This window comes from Solanum stenotomum, chromosome 1 (assembly GCF_019186545.1).
Source record: "Solanum stenotomum isolate F172 chromosome 1, ASM1918654v1, whole genome shotgun sequence".
Lineage (NCBI taxonomy): Eukaryota > Viridiplantae > Streptophyta > Magnoliopsida > Solanales > Solanaceae > Solanum > Solanum stenotomum.
The window spans coordinates 85,871,652-85,889,478 of record NC_064282.1 but is presented as its reverse complement, the minus strand read 5'-3'; the positions used below and the strand labels follow the sequence as shown (position 1 = coordinate 85,889,478).

The 17,827-nt window shown below is 36.2% G+C and overlaps 1 protein-coding gene and 1 long non-coding RNA gene across 2 annotated transcripts in view; one reads left to right on the top strand and one right to left on the bottom strand.

The window, feature by feature from the left end:
* LOC125864666 (uncharacterized) overlaps positions 1-17,827 on the bottom strand; it is a 173,168-nt gene that overhangs the window by 154,344 nt on the left and 997 nt on the right. The window lies entirely within an intron of this gene.
* The window catches only part of LOC125864367 (sphinganine C4-monooxygenase 1-like), a 752,368-nt gene continuing 734,817 nt past the window's right edge, over positions 277-17,827 (top strand). Inside the window, exon 1 of the mRNA XM_049544356.1 lies at positions 277-288. The gene's annotated coding sequence lies outside the window, so the exon portion shown is untranslated. The remainder of the gene's footprint in view (positions 289-17,827) is intronic.

The following is a 17,827-nucleotide window of genomic DNA, read 5'->3' as shown; positions in this document are numbered from 1 at the left end:
AGGATGTTATTATGGTAATAACCTTCTATAACAAATTAATTCGCGTGATATGAAAAGCCAGACGAGGGAGCTTGGAGGGAGGAGGAATATGGGGTACAACTACAGATGGGGGGTGAGTTTACACTAACATAGTCAATGGAGACATAGTTCCTTTCATCCTGACACCTTCAACTCAAACAACAACACATGGTGGATGGTGTCGCACCCTATTTCGAACCGGCTGAAACAGTTCACAACATAATATGGCTGGCACTTTGATTTTGGAAAAAAAAATTGTTTTGTTTTAGAGTCGCCACCTAAATTTTAAGGAAAATATTAGGAAAACCATTTTTTAAAATATGTAAATGTAAACTCTGTTTTGATTTGCGAAACCAGTGAGATTCTGAGTAAGGGTTTTGGTTACTCGAGGGGAAGGTGTTGAGCACCCCTCAGAACCTATCCGAGGATAGTCCTTAAACTCAATTTAGGAAAATATAATTAGGAAAACTTGTTTATTTATTTGCCTTAAAATCAATGGTAAGTAAAATTTTATTAGTTTAAGAAAAAGAGTAAAATAGAAGGTACGAATGTATGTCTATCAAATAAAATTAATAGTAGTATGTTTATTATATGGTAAAAAATAAATGAATGAATGTACTAAAAATGTATGACAATTTTATATGTTAAAAAAATTATAGATGTGTCCTATATAAAACTTGTACAAATGATATGAAAATTTGTCGTTTTATCTGTATATAAAATTAAGAAGTAAAGGAAAATAAAAATGAGATAATAACCGAGTATAAATATGTAGTAGTATGTGTAAAATATGTTTTTGAATAAAAAATACATAAAATGGAGTTTTTCTAAAAATAAACAAATACAATAAATAATAATGATACTAAATGTTAAAATATTATATAAAGTTTGTGATCTTGAATATGGTATGTACACATAGGTTGTTTAAAACATATGAATATTTATTATTTATTTATATGTTGAAAAATTGACAATAGATTATATGTAGTAAGCTAATATGTATATGAAAGTGTAGGGATTTATAACTTATAAAAATAAATAAGGATAATATGTTATGTAGAGAAAAATATAAAGTTCATACCTTTGCGTGTATGACAATATATATGTATATACCTTGTATTTTGAACCCGTTGACATATCTAAAATCTTGAAATAACATGTTAAGAAGTTAAAATATTTTGACAATATGTGATTTATAAAATAGAGATAGTAAATATAATTTCTTCATAAAGGAGTGATGTCAAAAAATATAAAGTAGGCCTAACTATTGCGACTTATCTAACAACTTACATTCTTATTTTTATAAGTTCTAAAAATGTATTCTTGTCTTCAAGGTAGTGATTTTTAATACATGACTTGCTGTACTTTGAAGCCCTAAGATGTTTTAATTTCAAAAAATAATAAAAAAAAAAAATCTGCACCTTTTAGAGCCAAAAAACTGCAATTTTTAATTTTCAAAAATCTGCATTTTTCTTTGTGTACTCAAATCAAGCCCATTTTGAGCTTAAATTCGGCACTCTTTTGAGCTAGGAACGCTGCACTTTTGGTGATTGATGTACCACTCTTAAACTCTCAAGAAAAAGTGATATATTTAACCTTGAAATCTGCACATTGAACCACCAAATCTGTACTTTTGAGACCCAAAATATGAAACTTTAAGTTGCTAAAACTTGTATTTTAAATACTTGTTTGTAAAAAGAAAATCTGAAAATAAGTTCACAACAGTTGAAAATATTATTCCCAAATAAAAACTCCTTTAAAAATCATGTTCTTATGACTGCAAAAATGCATCAAGTAACAAGTGAAACTTTGGAAAATGTTATTCTAAATTAAATAACTCTAATAAACTAAATATCTAAAGGGATGTGGAGGGTTAATAACTACGTCTTACTACCAATCTTGGTTGGTTTACAAAGTCAAACACAACTAAGCAAATATAAATATAAGCGCAAAACACCGTGTAAAACGTTAGTCAATATAAATATATGCATATATAAAAGAAATTCGAAGCTTTGAAATAAGGAGGAAGCGCTGGACGCTATTGACGCGAAAATGGGCTGCTAGACATGAGCTTATGCGGCTATTAGTCTCTTCTCCGGTTTGGGCAGAGATGGAGTCATATATAACTCCAAACGCGCTCCCGAGTGTACATGTGCAAATATAAGATAAAAGAAATTAGCAAATGAGCTTCAAACTTATGAAGAGCAAATCAAAATGAGCTTCACATAGGCGCCTGGTAAAACAAATTTGAATCAACTTAAACCAACAAACACATTAGTAGACATGATTTTTACAACTTAATATCTTTCTAAGATTCATGTAAAGTTAGATATGGAGTATATGATTTAGAAGTATTTATTCAACCATTGAGCCTAGCAAGAGAAGCAAACAATTATAACACACATAGTTTCTAAAGAATAGACATAATCTGCATTTAGAACCAATTTCTAAGAAGTAGAGAAAGGATATTATAAATATTTCTGCCGACTATTAAGTAGAGCTAGACTAGTCTTAAACAATCAGATTCATAATAACATAAGATAACAACTATGTGCAAACTGAAATCTGCGAAATTTCAGCAAAGTAAATGATGCATATTTAGACCAAAACAGAGAAAGAGGCATCACATCCATGAAGTCGTTCGTGTTCTATCCTATGTCAAGATATCACGAGAAGAGAGACAACAACTAAAACCAACTGGAAGCACACCAAATAGACAAGAAAAAAAAAACTTACAGGTCTTGTCTACTTCACATTATTTCTTGAGCAAAAATAAATTTTCCTTCTTCGTTACTAACTTTAGAAAACACCAGTCCCAGACAAAACAGACGCAGAGAATCAAACAACCGACTTAATCGTTTAGGAATTAATGCGTATTAAGATCAATCCGATAGATTCAAAGCAAAACGACAGCAAAAGTAACATGCTGCCATAAAAAAAAGAAAACAGGGGAAATATTTTACCATTCCTAAAACTTGGTTGATTCAGGGAGAGAGCTTTTAACGTGCAAATATTCATCAAATCATGTCAAAATGTTTAACATACAGATATTTGGGCAGCAAGTACGTTCCAAACCATTTAACTTAAAGATCTTTAGCTAAAAGGTGAATGTGATCAACTAAAGCTAACAGAACGGCGCAATAAGACAGATTAGGATGAATCTAATGGTCTTAACTGTATGTGTTTAGACAAGTATAACTTAGACGAGGCATGTTCATGTCATAATACTATCTAGCAGCAAGCGACAAAACAGTACCAACAATTCCCAGAAAACGACACAACCGAACTAAACTTGGACAACCTCTAATAACAAAAGGGATGACCAAATGAATATAAATGAAAGAATCATTCATTCTACAAGACGATCATAAAAAAAATGAAGCTTTACTAATCCAGGCAGCAACTATGGATCTGTATTCGAAAATAAGCACGATAATAATAGAACAAAGATTTGTCTTACATAATGAGGTTCTATAACAATGAACATTCAGACTATTTTGAATAAAACGAAACAGTGATTCAAATAATTTTAAGAATAAGATAAATCATGGCGAAAATAAGACATTGATTCAAATTAACAGTTCACTATTTCACATACAACATCTCAGATCATTTTTGTTCGCAACAAACAAGATAAAGGAGAAAGAGTAACAAAAATGTACCTTTTCTGGGGCAGCAAACAAGAGCTTCAACGTCAAGGATTCCGATCACTCTTCTTCGGATTCCAATTTAAAGTCAAAACAGGAGGACCAAAAGATGAAAAAGTTTTGAACTCTAAAAAATGAGATATGTTTTAACTTGATCGATTTTTGAATTGTTTTTAGATGTTCCTGGATCTAATTTTCAGATCTTTTCTCTCTTTTTGGATATTGATCCCCCGATCCCGTTCCTATCCGTTTTCTTGATTCCTTGCTCTCTTTTTCTCGATGGTTGTTCCTTGCCCCCCCTCGAATGGGAAGACACCTACCCTTTTATAGGTGAAAACCGGATTCAAAAAATACGAATTTGAAAACTAAAATAATGCTGGAAAATAGAGAGTTGCAACTTGATATCAAAATCAATCATCACTTTTCAGATTTTGATCTGTTGGACTAATTTAAACCACCAATTTTGAAAATATTTCGAACAAAAACCCGGCCAGAACAGAGGTGTAGGGGGCGTAGGGGTCTGATTTATCAGAAAAGGTTGATGGACGAGACATAAAATAAGGGACCACCGGAAATTGTTGTTTTTCGGCGGTTCATGGCCGTTCTTTGATGGGACGAATGTCACAGACTTAGAGTTTTTGCTAAAGCTCCGTGCGGCACTTGACAACTTACTCACTATTCTTTCAAGATCTCGTAAGCTCAAGTAAGCCCTTTGAAACTAAGATCGCTAAGAGAATGCTAAGAAAGACTTAGAGAGATCAAAGAGAGCTTTTGGAAGAAGGCTTTTGTATTGCTTTGGAAGATTGCTTTACACTTGAGTGATTGCTTGGATGGTGCCTTGCAAATGAGGGGCACCTCTATTTATACTACCTCCTAGGGACTAAAATGTAATTAATATTTACTTTACAAGTCCCTAAACTATTTACACTTTGGTCCCTCCCTAGAATCTTCTACTAATTCTAGGAAATTCTAAAGCTTTCCAAGAAAATATCTAATCCTTCTTCTAGATTCTCTACACATTCTAGAGAATTCTAAGGCTTTCTTGGAAACTATCTAGGACCTTCCATTGCCTTCTAAGTTATTCTAGAGAATTCTAGGGAATTCTCTAGCCTTCTTGAATAATCTAAAGGGTTCTAGAGTCTTCCGGAAACCTCTCCACAACTCTAGACCCTTCCGCCCCTATTCGGACACAAAATTTCACTGTGATGTGGTGGGACATGACACAAAGCAGTGAAGGCCATGGGGAAGGAGAAAGTTGAAGGAGCGTCTGGGAACAAAGATTTTCTGGGAAAGGAAAAAAAATTGTACCGTCTTTTTGAAATGCTGAAAAGTTGAAGCGATGGTCTTGGAAAAGAAAGAGAAGAAAAGTCTTGTTTGTTTTGGGCCGTTCGATCATTTGATCGGACGGTTAAAATAAATCAGAAGTTAAAAGGAAAAGTTATATATATATTGAATAATGGTAAAAGCTTAATTAACTAGGACCATTAGATTTAATCGTAGGGTCAAGATTTAAGCTAAAGAAGCACAATCCATGTGCTCGCCTACGTGGCATACACGGATTGACCGGTTTAAGAAGACTTGGATTGCTAAATTTGCTCAAATTAAATTCATTTAAATTATAACTACTTCTTTATTAAATAGTCATAATTTATTAAATTAAAGATAATTATTTTGCAAGACTAGATTATTTGATAAAATTAGTCACTCTTAAAATTAATATAAATTAGTAAATCATTAATTAACTAAGCTTTCTAATTTTAATAAATGCACGAAAAATATCTATTGCGACAAAAGGAATTATATTTGAACAAAAAATAGATTCGATTCTTAAGAACGACACTTATTAATGAGAAAGTAAGTAGTAATATAATATATTTAATTTTGTAAGAAATGACATTTGTGAAATAAATTTATCAAGTCAAATAAATAATTAAGAAATCTTTTTGTATTCCTATAAAAATGTCATAACATATATATTATTATTAGATGTGGAGAGCCAAAATTGGGTGTCAACAGATGGGTGCATGGCAATGGATGCAAACACATGCCAAATCCTATATGGATCATTGCAAACCCAAACAATGATATGTCCCCTGGGCTGATCACCATAGTCAATGGAATTCTTTTTGGAAAAAATCTTGTGGTCATTCAACACTAGTTCTACTATCTATTGGGGTGCATCAATTAGCTATGGTTGTGTTAATGTTGGCGATGGATATTCCATTGGTTTGACTAAGTTCCATCCAACTTGGACCAGTGAGACTTCACTCAGCTTTGCCTTTTGCCTTGGTGAAAATGGACGGATACAATAGGTTAATGTACTTTCACTTTCTGATAAAGTTGTAATACTAATAAGTTGCATACCTAAAGATTATGTTGCTAACACATTTAACTATAAACATAACATATGCCGACTCATTTAACAATCAAGGCAACATTTTTTGTAACAAACGACACCACCTAGAGATGGTTGAATTTTATTAAAGTAAAAACAAAGTACAAACTTAAAGGGGAGCTACACTAAAACCCTTGAAGATCAAACTATGTAGAAAATGGTAAATCCTAAATTCTCTTTACAATAACTTTCTAGTTCCAATCTTGATATTGTGACCATGCAAAATAAGAACTTCCTATCTAGAAAAAGTTTAATGGAACCTTAACCTTTATGCTAGTTAGGAATAACAAACACTCTTGGATGAGCCGGAGAAACAAAAAAAAAGGGAACTCAAGAAGCTAGCAAGTGATACTACATCATGATTGACATAAAAGAATCATCTTGTTATGGGTTTGCGTACCACCGTTGATGGTTGTGATGATTCTACAGGTTTACCAAGTATGCTCATTTCATCCCAGTTCAAGTGATGTATATGGCAAAAAGGTTCGATCTACTCTATCATAGTTCAGCTACTTGGGGTGAAAGTTTCCATTGTCTCCGATCGAGGTTCACTGTTCACTTCTCACCTTTGGAGGTCCTTACAATATGGTTTGGGTACTCAGTTAAACATGAGTACTACTTTTCACCCTGAGCGCACGATTCAGGTGTGGGAGGACATGCTTCAAGCGTGTGTAATTGAATTTGGTGCTTATTGAGATCATCACTTTCCTGAAGTGGAGTTTGCTTACAACAACAATTATCACTCCAATATTCAAATGGAACCATTTGAGGCGTTGTAAGGTAGGCGATGTTGATCTCTGATCAGTTGGTTTGATACATCTAAGATGAACTCATTGGATACAAACTTACTTAAAGATGCCATGAAGCAGGTCCGCTTAATTTAGAGTAAACTGTTGACAACCCAGAGTCGATAGAAGAGTCATGCAGGCAAGAGTGTTCGAGCATTGGATTTTATGGAGGGAGATCATGTTTGGCTCATAGTATCACCCATGAATGGTGTGATGAGATTCAAGAAGAAGGGAAATAGTCCTATATTTATTGGCCCTTTCTGGATTTTGGAACGAGTTGGAGAGCTAGTTTATAAGTTGGCCTTGCCACCTAGCTTATCATTTGCACACCATTTTTTCCATGTTCCCATGATGCGGAGATATGTGCCGGATGAGTCCCATGTGATTTCACTAGATTCAATGGTGTGTGTCCGGGCTTGTCATTTGAGGAGGAGCCTATAGCTATCTTGGATAGGCAGATTCGAAAGCTCGAATCAAAGGAAATTATTTTAGTGAATGTGTAGAAGCACCGTTCAGTTGGAGAGGAATCCTGGGAGATGCAGTCCGACATGTGTGACATATATTCTCAGCTTTTTGAAGTTTCTGGTACTTTCTTTTGCTTTATGTTTGAGGACAAACATAGTTTTTAGTGGTGGATAATATAATGGCCCGGAAGGTCATTTTTTGAAATTTTATAATTACCAATTTACCCCTTTTGATAGTTGTCACGAGTCTTTTCCGATCAGTTTGTGAAGTTGATTTTGAAATTTGATTGAAAAATTGTAACTTTTGGAAGTTTTGAGTTTGGCTAAAGTATTCATTACCCCCCTGAACTTGAAGCTTTTTATTCGGTGTACCCTAAACTATATTCCGTTTTAATTACCCCCCCGAACTTATTTATTGCTCAATTGCGTACACCTTTATTGTCCACCTGGCGTAGAAGTTGATAACACACTCTACTAGGTGCGTGAGGAAGTGATTTTTTGCCACATCATAAAGCTACAACAGTAAAAAAAAATGTAAAATCTTCATTTTTCTTTAATATTTGGCATATTTTAAACGAAAAATAGGGTTAAATGTAAATGAAAAGTAAAGGTAGTGACACCATATTTTCAAAGCAAATACTACGACATCCAACTCTAGATAATGGGTTGGGTAATTCTTCTCGTGAACTTTCAACTGTCTGGAAGCATATAAGCTATAACTTTACCATTCTGCATTAACACACAACCAATTCAACTCGGGACACATCACAATATACAACAAAACCTTGCGTACCTTCTGGTAAGGTCAATACTGGGGAAGTATTCAACCTCCTTTTCAATTCCTGAAAGATTTTCTCACAAGCTTCAGACCATTGAAACTTCACTGTTTTCTGAGTCAACTTAGTTAAATGAGATGAAATAGATGAGAACCCCTCGACAAACCTTCTATAATATCCAACCAACCCCAAGAAACTCCTAATATCAGTTGGAGATGTGGGTCTAGGACAATTCTACACTACCTCAATTTTCTAAATATCAACTCTAATTCCTTCACCCGAAACAGTGTGACCTAGGAATGCCGCAAACTCAAGCCAAAACTCACACTTAGAGAATTTAGCATACAACTCTCTATCCTTTAGAGTTTGGAGAACTACTCTAAGATGACTATCATGATCTTCCTCATTCCTCGAATAGATTAGTATATCATCAATGAATACGATAACAAACATATATAAATAAGGCTTGCATACTCTATTCATAAGGTCCATGAACGCTGCAGGCACATTGGTCAAACCGAAGGACATAAGTAGGAACTCATAAAGACCATAACAGGTCCTGAATGTTGTCTTTGGATTATCACATTCCCTTACTCTCAATTGATGGTTGCCTGATCTGAGGTCTATCTTCGAAAAACAAGTGGCACCCTGAAGTTGATCAACAAGATCATCAATTCTCGGAAGAGGATACTTATTTTTGATAGTAACCTTGTTTAACTGACGACAATCTATACACATTCTAAGAGAACCATCCTTCTTTCTCACAAATAAGACCGGAGCACCCCAAGGTGAGACACATGGTCGAATAAAACCTTTCTCAAGGAGATCTTTCAACTGCTCTTTTAACTTTTTCAACTCTGTTGGTGCCATCCTATATGGTGGAATAGATATAGGATGAGTATCGGGAAGATTTTTGATGAGTCCAAGATTTGGACTCATTTAGGGCTTTATTTGGATAGGTTTAGTGTCCTCAAATGCTTATTTCATGCCAATAACTGATGTAAAACCCTTGATTTTCAGGTATTTGGATTGAGGAACAAAGCATGGACACTAACTTGCAAAAAGGAACGAAGCGAGCTGAAAGAAGGAAGAAAAGAGAACCTGGTGAACGCCAAGTCCATTTGGTGAGTTGCCGAATGTCCAATACCTCACCTAAAGTTCTAGTGTGCCAAGCCCTGAAGGAGAAAATCAAGTTGGTGAGAGAAAAGAGCAGTCGGCAGATCTCCGAGTGGCTCCGCGATGTAGTGTTGGATTGCCAAAAGTTACAGAACTTGAGGATGTTGAAGGCCAAAGAAAAAAGGAGATAGAACTGACCAAATGACTAATCGCTGAGTTGATCGCTGAGCCCAACTTACTGCGCCAAATGGCCCTTTGCAGCATATTTTTGGTGACTATAAATACATTTTCAAACATTATGTTTAGTATCAAATTTTATTCTAAACATTCATTAGAGTAATTTTTGAGTTTAAACTCTGAGTTTTGGAGACAATTTTCCCTTAGCTTTGAAGAATTGAAGTTTTCCATTTTTGAGAAATTGGAAGTGAGTCTTTGAGATTCTTCAATTTGGACCTTTGTAAAGACAAAATTAATCTTACCCAGTTGTTGGAAACACAATTTGGTAACGATTTCTATCTTTTTATGATGTCTAGCTAAAACCCCAATTCTTGGGGTGTGATTATGGGCTGATTTAGTTTATGGGTATTGCTAATTATTAGTTTAAATGCTATTTAGATGTGATTTCAATCAGTAGTTGTGGTTCAATTTAAAGAATTGTAGTTGCAAATGCAGTTCTACCTACGTGTTTTTGGCTTGCTCGAGAGAGAGGTTTTAAAACCAAGATTACTGAATTGATGGTCTGTGGGTATTGGGTTGTTATGGGTTCAGCTCGAGAGAGTGAATCCTAAACCCTTTTCCACACATTCAACTTGAGAGAGTGAATGGACTAAAGTGTAGGCTGTTCTTATTTGCATGCTTGTTGGTGTTTGAGAGAAACCAACTTTATTCAGGGTAAATTGTTCGAGAGAAAATTTATCCCCTCTAAAGTCTAGCTTATTCACTAATTTACAGCTATTTACTAACCGTTACAATCACCCATTTGTCTACCTTATCCTATAATCCAATCATATCCCAAGAACCCGTCTCATTATTGTCATTCTCGTATTATTTGTTGTTGTTGCATCTAATAGTTAAAACCAAAACCCCTCTTATTTGACATTCACGTCACCCTTTAACTTGAATTATGTTTTTAATCGTAAATGTCTATTCCTATGATTGACTTGAGCATATTCGTACTTTCCTATTGAATCTTAAACATGTACCACTCCATGTGGGATTCGACCCCAACTCATTCAGTTGGGTTATCTACTGACTAACGATCGTTGACTCTTAGAACTAGATTATGTTTCTTTGATAGCGTTATTTGATCAAATATCTAAACCAAAGTCTATTTCTCTCTCAGGAGGGACTCTGGGAATATCATTTGGAAACTCTTTTACTACTGGAACTGACTGAATAGGAGGTATATCAACACTAGAGTCATTAACTCAGACTAAGTGATAGACACACCCCTTGGAAACCAACTTTCCCGCCTTTAGGGATGAAATGAAATGACCCTTAGTCACTGCTGAACTACTCTTCCACTCTATACTTGGCTTATTAGAAAACTGGAGCTTAACAACTCGAGTTCTACAATCAACTGAGGCATAACAGGCATAGAGTCAATCCATACCTAGAATGACATCAAAATCTACCATGTCTAACTCAACTAAATCTGTCATGGTGCTCTTGTGATTGATAGAAATGGTATAATCGCGATAGACTCTCTCTGCTAAAATAGACTCACCAACAAGTGTAGAAACACTGAAGGTCTCAATAAGGTTCTCAAGAAGAACATCAAAATTCATCGCAACATAAGGGGTTACAAAGGATAAACTCGCTCCTGAATCTAGCAAAGCATAAACATCAAAGTTAAAGACTTGGATCATACCAGTGACAACATCTCTCGAATCCTCTTGCTCTTGGCGACTAGTAATAGCATAAAGACGATTTCCTCTTCCACCTGCCCCTGAAGTAGCTCCTCTAGATACAGCTCTGTCTGGTAGAGCAACTAAAGAAGACTGGGCTCTATTGCCCCCATTACCATTACCCTGCTTGTTCTTAGGACACTCTCTCATAAAATGACCGTTCTGCCCGTACTTGAAGCAACCAGTGGAGCCATCACGACACACCCCTGAGTGGCTTCTACCATACTTAGCACATGCAGGAGGCTTACCACTCCCTTGTGTCATACTACCTTGAGAATGGGCAGGTCTAGCTCTGAAATTCTGTGAATTCTGACTATTGTACTCACATTTGTTCCTTGGTGCAGGTGCACTAGCAGATGGTGGAGCAGGTCCCTTTTGATTCTATTGGAAGTAAGACTGGTTGGCGATACTCTTTTGCTGCCCGGACTCATTCCCTGTCTTTGCTCTCTTGTTTCGAAACTCCTCCCTATCTTTCAGCTTCTCTTCCTCAACCTATTGTACATGGATCATCAGCCTTGCTATGTCCATATCTCCTATCAGTATAGCTGCCCTGCCTTTCTTACTTGACAGACGAGACAACCCAGCAACGAACAATCTCATCATGCTTCTCATGTCAGCAACCATCTCTTGAGAATATCGGGAAAGTTGGATGAACTTCAAACTATATTCAAGAACACTCAAAGAATACTGCTTAAGAGTGAGGAACTTTCATACCTTTGCTTCTCTCAGTACTCGGGGAAAGAAACGCCCCAAGAAGGCCTCCTCAAACAAAGCCCAACTCATAAGTGGTGCACCATCATCTCGATTCTTCTTCCATTGATCAAACCAGATTCTAGCGACACCCTTTATTTGGTATGCAACTAGTTCCACCCTCTCAGCATCGGCAACATGCATAATCTCAAAAACCTTCTGAAGTTCTTCAACAAAGTTTTCTGGATCCTCAGTGACACTTGAACCAGTGAAGCTTGGAGGATTGATCCTTAAGAACTCACGGATCCTTGAAGTATCAGCCACATCCTGTCGATTCTCTTTCTGTCCAACTTGATTGGTCACAGCTTGACTCAACATCCGGATAGCTTCTCGAAACTTATTATTAGTGACCTCTCCTTGGGGTTGCACTTCAGGTTCATTAGGTACCCCTTGTTCATGTGGTTCAACATTCCTCCTGGCGAGACGACCTCGGACAGCTCTTCGTGGAGGCATGATCAACTGAAAGACACGCACAAGAACGAGCTAGAAAGAGACTTTATAGAGATGAACTCTATCGCACGAAAAAAGTACTATGAAAGAAGTGAGAAAATTCCTAAATGTTGTAGCCCCTAATTATAGATGTGACATGCTTCACACCGATAACTAGGACTCTAAAGACACGACTTCATAGACTCCCTAGGACTCTTGAACTATGTGCTCTAATACCAAGTTTGTCACGCCCCGAGCATACACCCTGGGCGAGACTAAAACTCAAGAACCATTACTGGCCCTAAGAGAAACCTTGGCCTGGCTTAACTCTTAGCGGAAGACTTAAATAACAAGAAAATAGTCTCAAAAGATAACACATGAAATAACTTAGAATGTCTTAAAATAACATTTAACTAGCCAAGATGGCAGCACAAGATTCAACATAAGGCAATAACAAATTAATGACAAATGAACTAACTAACTGTCTATGAAACCTCTAACAACTGAGATGGACGTCGGGACAAGACCCACGACATCTAATGAACTAACTAACAGAGTAATAAAAAGGGGTCTTTCAGAAGCAAGGAGGCTCACCAACAACTCTGAAGCTCAACTAGAATCAATGAAGCGCTGGATGCTGATCCTAGTTACCTGTAACTGCATCATAACAACGATGCAGGCCAAATGGCGTCAGTACATTGAATGTATGAGCATGCGAGGGGAATTCTAAAACCAGACATAAGCTTGAAAGGAACTGAAAGAACATACATGAGCTCAACTTAACTTATTTCAATATAAAGCAATAATGTAAATGCATTATAAAGAAAAGCTTTTAAAACATAGATAGCAACTCTGTATATTTAGAAATACAATAGTAACTCTGTATGTATGCAAAAATACAATATAAACTCTGGATGTATATAAAAAATACAATTAACTCTGTGTATATAAGAATAAAAAATACTTCTATGGGAGTTTCTCTAATCGACAACCATCACTTTAGAGCTATATGATGATACAATGTTTTGCCTCACGCTGCCAGGGTCGTCTTATACCTTGCCAAGGGCATAGAACCTACTAAGTGGATCCACTAGTCTATACTAAAAGGCACTAAGGAATCATCTAAAAAATATGACCCTTTTCTACCTATGATGGCTACATGGTTTATGGGGGCTGTGAGTTGGCTGAACTCTCCCTCATATCGATGTTAAATACTACTCCCAAAATATTACTAACTCATATGTTTAAAAGCAGGGTTGTGAGTTGGCTGAACTCTCCCCCATATCGATGTTAAATACTACTCCCAAAATATTACTAACTCATATGTTTAAAAACATAACTTCTTTCTGTGGTTTGAGATTATTGCTCAAAAACATAGTTCAAAGGCTCTCTTGGAAATCAAAGTTTCCTCTCTTGCTTAATTGTGAAAGCATTTACTCTTTACTGAAAAATTAGCTCAAAGGCTCTGTTGGAAATCGATGTTTTCTTTCTTGTTTAAATGTGAAAACATTTACCCTTTGGGAATACATAGTCCCCATGTACTCTTTTTGTAGAAATGAACTTCACTCTTTACTCTTTACTTAACTCAAAACTCAAGTCTTAAAATAAGTTTAAAGCAATTGCAAAAAACTTTTGAAAATGACTCTAGGAACTCTCTAGACTTGGCTCTTAACTTCCCTTGAATTTGAATTTATGGATTCAAGGTTATGATTCATGTTTACAGATTATTTCTAGATGTTTAGAAGTCGTTTAGAGTAGTTAGAATCAATAGGAAGTGTTAGTACACTTTAGAAGGACTCAGACGGGCTAAACGAGGAAAAATGGGTAGTGTTAGTACTCTGGCACACTGCTGGCGCGCCATCCCTCCCTGGCGCATCAAGGGCGCGCCGCGCGCGCTTTGCCCCAGGTGTTCCTGACGAACTTTTCAACTTGTTTTCTGATCTTGAATCGATTAAATTAGATTTTTTTTTCAATTTCTCTTTAGATCCAGATACCCAAAACATATACACTAGAATCTAACTCAAAAAAACTCTAACAATCGACATTACACTCTCAAGAACTCCTTAATCCCATCCCAAATTCAAGAACGAAAGCAATTCAGAACACATTCAAGAACATAAAATTCTCAATCTTTTAGGACAAAAATCATACTGAAATAAACATGTTTGGCACGTGGCTGAACAAACCCAACGCTATGTGAACTCACATACCTCGTAGGATCAAATCCTTGGCGAATTCGGCAATCAATTCCTCAAGAAATTGATGAATCTAGACCTTTTCATCTCTTTTCTCCTCTTGAGTTCTTTTCTCTAAAACCCTAGCGTGATTTTGCAATTGTGTAAACTGAACCCATTCAATTTAGACCTTAATTAATTCACTAAAAACGAATTAAACCAATTGGGTATGCAAAAGACCAAAATACCTTTTTAAAATCTGATTTTGACTTTCCTTATCTAGACAGCCCGACTTCAAATGGGCATATCTCCCTCATACAAACTCAAAAATGAGAAAACTTGATGGCGTTGAAAGTATAATTCAAAGATATTTCCTACGGTATCTTGTATCACACCTAAATCATTCTGAGCTAGGAGTTATGGTCGTTTGAAGTTGAGCCAAAACTCAAACTTAGCTTAACTTTGTCAAACTTTCCAAATTTGATTATTTCCAAAAACTACTTCTTTCTAATTCTCGTTCTTTCAAATAGCAAGGTGTTACACGATCAAGCCTGGTATGATTTTGACTTTTGGACCTACTAGTTTGACAACTGAAGTCAAGTTTGTAGAGATGCACCACGAAGCTCTCCAAAAGGCACTCCCTGGTTACAATGTTGGGTTCAATGTTAATAATGTTGCTATTAAGGATCTTAAGAGTGGTTTTGTTGACTTTCCTCATCTCATCGATCTCCTGCAATAATAGATTTGAGACTCACAAAAGAAATTGTTTATCCCAATAACTATTCATTAAGTATCTTATCATTTTTTTGGTAAATTTGAATCTAATTTGAATGGTTCTTTGATGAATAGGATGGAGAAATTTGATTTTTTGAATTTGTTGGTTTTGTTAGGATTTGCGTCTGATTGATTGATAGTAAGAAGAAACATGTAAGCATAATTTATGGGATTTTAATTGAATTTTCTATTTTTTTTACCTTTTTCAACGTAACAACTTGATGCATAATGTATCAACATTAATGTATTCGGATAATGATTTATGTATCCAGATTGTGTAAATATTAAGGGATTATTGTAATTAGAAAAAGAGTAGGGATATGATGTAATTTACTCCTTACACTATGATTTATGTAAGTTATACTTCTTTTATTTACAAATAAAAATCAAACTCTTTTGACACCCTTGAATAAATAATTAGACCAGTATAATTTAGTAAAATAGTTAATCGACAAATTCTTTGAGTTCGATAATCAGGCTCTTTTAGAGTCACTATATTACTTGCGCGACCACGTACACTTACGTGTACATTTGGAAGCAACAACTATTTATAGACTTATAGGTGAGAAATTCTTCCTTGCAATGACTAGGAAGACTATGGGTGGTAAATTGGGTAAATGAATGATCCAAATGTTACATAAGTTACAAGAACAATTAGGTAGAATAATGAGAAAAATCATGTGCAAGAGATTACAAAACTTACTCACAATCAATGACCACATTCTACCACAATTGATAAGACAATTGATAAGAGTGATGAGGCATATAATGTCATCAAGGGACAAACCAAATGCTCCACATTTTATTTTATTTTTAAATGCTCCACATTAACATCACTTCAATGTGAATAATTGACCCAAAATAATACTCACATCAAAATGCAACAAATGAACAATTATGTACCATTAAGTGTTGGGTATTAATTGCCCTGAGTTTCTTTTCACAAATAATTTTTTCTTTTTTTAGAAGGAAAATAAAAAAAAATTCATCTATGGCTAGTCCTTTTCTTGTAGGAAAAAGTTTATGACTTCATAAACAGAGGTTCATTCATTCTGCATAGCAACATTTACAGATCACAGTGTAGTCTTAGTGTAGTCTTAGGGGCTTTGAGAGTTTTGTGCAGGGCAAGAATTTGTGAGGCACAAGTGTTATGTTAACACTTGTGTGCACCTCTTTTTATTCTGAGTGAATTGTGTGAAGTTATTTCTCTCGATATTTTGTACTCTTATATTTATATAATGAAATTTTCATCTCCTTTGTGGATATATGTCAATTGACCGAACCACATTAATTGTTTGTGATTTTTGGTGTATTTCTCGTTTGTCTTCTTACTCATGGTCTTTCGAGGTTTGTGTTGCTAGCTTACGTATTGTCACGACCCGATTTATCAAGTCATGATGGCACCTACTATAACCCGCCAGCAGGTAAGCCAACCTGTAACCCGGAACAACAAGTAATGGGTCTGACGGTAGAAATTAAACAAGAGTAGGCAAATAACAATATAAACAGGCGGACGCAAACCAAAAACATATATACAAATAAAGATCCCTCCCAGAACCTAGAAGTCACTAGTACAGAGCTACTACAAAATGAGTACAAGTCCCAAAAGTGGACAACAGAAACTGGACTGTCTCGAAAGGAAGAAAACAAGTCTATATATACAGATGGAGACTAAAAAGTACAAAATGCCGTGTGCTCACCCCCGTCTCCAGATAAGTCTACTCCAAGCTCGATCAACGTTGGTTACTAGTGCTCGGACCTGCATCACAAAATAGATGCAGAGCGTAGCATGAGTACCAAAACAACAGGTACCCAGTAGGCATCATAGGCCGACTGAGCAAGATAAGCAAAAGTGAACTGAAATGCAAATAAAGGGTCACATCAAGTGCAAAGGGTAGTAAAGGTGGGTATGTACACGAGCGTACAGGCAACAAAGTCAAGTAATCTAACTAACTCCGCCGGACTCCCATAAACCCGACGGGTACGCTCGTGCACAATAAAAGAAACCACATGCACGGACCCCCATAAGTCCGGCAGTCGAAGTAAAATAATGGAGCTAGAAGGTCTATCACAATATTACCAATTTCCGGACTTTTAACTGAACCATTCCCAATTATATTCCAAGATCTCATTACGTCCCGAACTTTAATCGAAATCTCTCAAACCTCCAAAATCTCAACCTACAGATGAGAATAATCAAGACTAACTGAAACTTTAGTGAGGAATTAGGAAGACACCACGTGCAAGCTGGACCACGGACTCGAATCGGGTACTATAGCTAATGAGTCAACCTATATGGGCTGGACCACGGACTCAAACCGGGTGCTGTAGCCAAAGGTCGGGCACGGGTGGGCTGGACCACGGACTCTAATCGGGTACTATAGCCAAAACCAGATCACAGGTAAGCTGGACCACGGACTCTAACCGGGTACTGTAGCCAAAACCAGATCACAGGTAAGCTGGACCACGGACTCTAACCCGGTACTGTAGCCAAAACCAGATCACAGGTAAGCTGGACGACGGACTCTAACCGGGTACTGTAGCTAAGCCTGGACATAAGTAAGCTGGACCACGGACTCTAACCGGGTA